General features: G+C 35.5%; 1 long non-coding RNA gene across 1 annotated transcript; it reads right to left on the reverse strand.

Annotated features, from left to right (window-relative positions):
- Positions 1–264: 264 nt before the first annotated feature.
- On the reverse strand, positions 265–1,122 carry LOC139856976 (uncharacterized). Its single transcript, XR_011762280.1, has 3 exons — positions 965–1,122; positions 584–769; positions 265–509 (listed from the first exon to the last, which is right to left on the reverse strand). It is a non-coding gene; the product is annotated as an uncharacterized lncRNA (long non-coding RNA).
- Positions 1,123–1,943: the final 821 nt, after the last annotated feature.

The raw sequence follows: 1,943 nt of genomic DNA on the forward strand, positions 1-1,943 counted from the left end.
ATCATGACCATTAACCGGCAATCCTCGGATCATATCAAAAAAAGATTTTGTCCATGATCCATCACATTTTATGATAACATACATCGTATCATCTTCAACTTTTGAGCTTGAAGCTTTACTAAACGAATGCCATTGAAATTTGGATATACTAGGTATCTTTATGAAGATCATGCTTGTTTTTTTTGGGACATCAGTTTGGGATCACCCACGAGGACTAAACGACCCACGCGTTCATCTCCCGTAGTTGCATAACCCGCCCCCGACTACTGCCCTGGAGGAAACCCGGACCAATCTGAGGGCATGGCCGGTAAAACCCTCCCTCCCCGCTGCCCCTGCACCAAGTGAAAAACGACATGGGTGGATACTTCAGGTCAGGGATAACATTGAGTGCAATGTTGCAGCCCAGCGGAGTCGAACTCCTGACCTCTCGCTAAGAGATGCAAGCCACTACCAGTTGAGCTAAAACTCAATGTTAAAGAAGATTATGCTTGTTGGAGTATACTTTAATCCTGCATATGACATTTTTAACTTCTTCATATTCGCATGTTTAATTTTGGATTTGCATAATTACTACGATACTCACATGTTTAATTTCAGTGATTTGACTGGTATCGTCTTCTTGAAATCGTTAGAGATGCGTATGTAGAAAGTCCATGTTAGAAAGATGATGAACATGAAGATGGTGATAACTTCCATTGCAGACAAAACACCAACGAAACTGTTGACGATTATTGGATTTGACAAAGCGGTGATCAAACTCCTGCCTCGCCTGACATCCATAAAAACAACCCATAATGCTTGGAGGTATGTATTCTACTACTTATCAATGAACTCATTATAAATGTATATTACTTTATTTTGTGCTCGTTTGGTTTGAAATGCAAGTAGACATATATGCAATCGTAACAAAAGCGATAATTGGGAAGGTTAAAACAGAAAGATCAAGACCTGCATGTAGGTATACCTTGTTAGATCGTTTTTTTTTTTTTTTTTTTTTTGTCGGCTCTTAATTTTATATAGCTTCTTTTAACTTCATGGTATGATAATACCATTAGAACCGAAAATGGTTGTTTTTGCAGCATCTTCAGCTTTTTTCCATTTTCTTGTCCATATTGTGTCGGTTTCATAACCCAAATAGATGCCCAGACAATGGCCAGTAATACCATTAAAAATCTGAGAACAAGAAGAAAATGATTTGCCATCTCTGAACTTAACTTATACAGTTACGATGAATAGAGTAACCAGAGACTTCTTAATTTAGAAGTTGGTGAAACTAAGTTAGGACACACACACACGTATGTGTGTGTGTGTGTGTGTATATATATAATATATATATACACACACACACCCACCATTAATACAGTTCTTATCATGATTTATGATAATTTCCAAATAATGGTATCATATTAGCCATTTGTATTTATTTATTCTTCCTTATGGTAATGGTATAGGAATTCAACACGTCTTATCGACATCCAATCTGATGAATGATGATATCATACATATTGGTTATATAATGAACATGCGTAGAAGAAAAAGTGATATAGTTTTTGGATTGATATTCATACTGTTATAGACACAAAGAGCACAGTGCACAGATTTATGTTGTGGGACTAATGGGGAGCAGAGGAAATGAAAAATGATTAGTCACTACTTTAGAGAGACAATTAGAAATTAGAGGTGGTGATTATGAACCATTTACTTATAAATGGGTTGATTTGGATTCTGCATTATCTCCAACGGGTCAATAATATAATAAGTTTATCTAAAAGGGTAACAAGTGAAACGCAGAAACGGGTCGTAAAAGGCGCAAGATTTCTTTGTAATGCCTACAACCTCCTAAATCAATTTATTTACAGATGTATATTATTATTAATGGAATTAATAATAATTTTTTGTTACATAAATAACACATTCATCATCTGTAACAAAATTACTAAAAT

Source organism: Rutidosis leptorrhynchoides, chromosome 7 (genome assembly GCF_046630445.1).
Source record: "Rutidosis leptorrhynchoides isolate AG116_Rl617_1_P2 chromosome 7, CSIRO_AGI_Rlap_v1, whole genome shotgun sequence".
In the NCBI taxonomy this organism is placed as follows: Eukaryota; Viridiplantae; Streptophyta; class Magnoliopsida; order Asterales; family Asteraceae; genus Rutidosis; species Rutidosis leptorrhynchoides.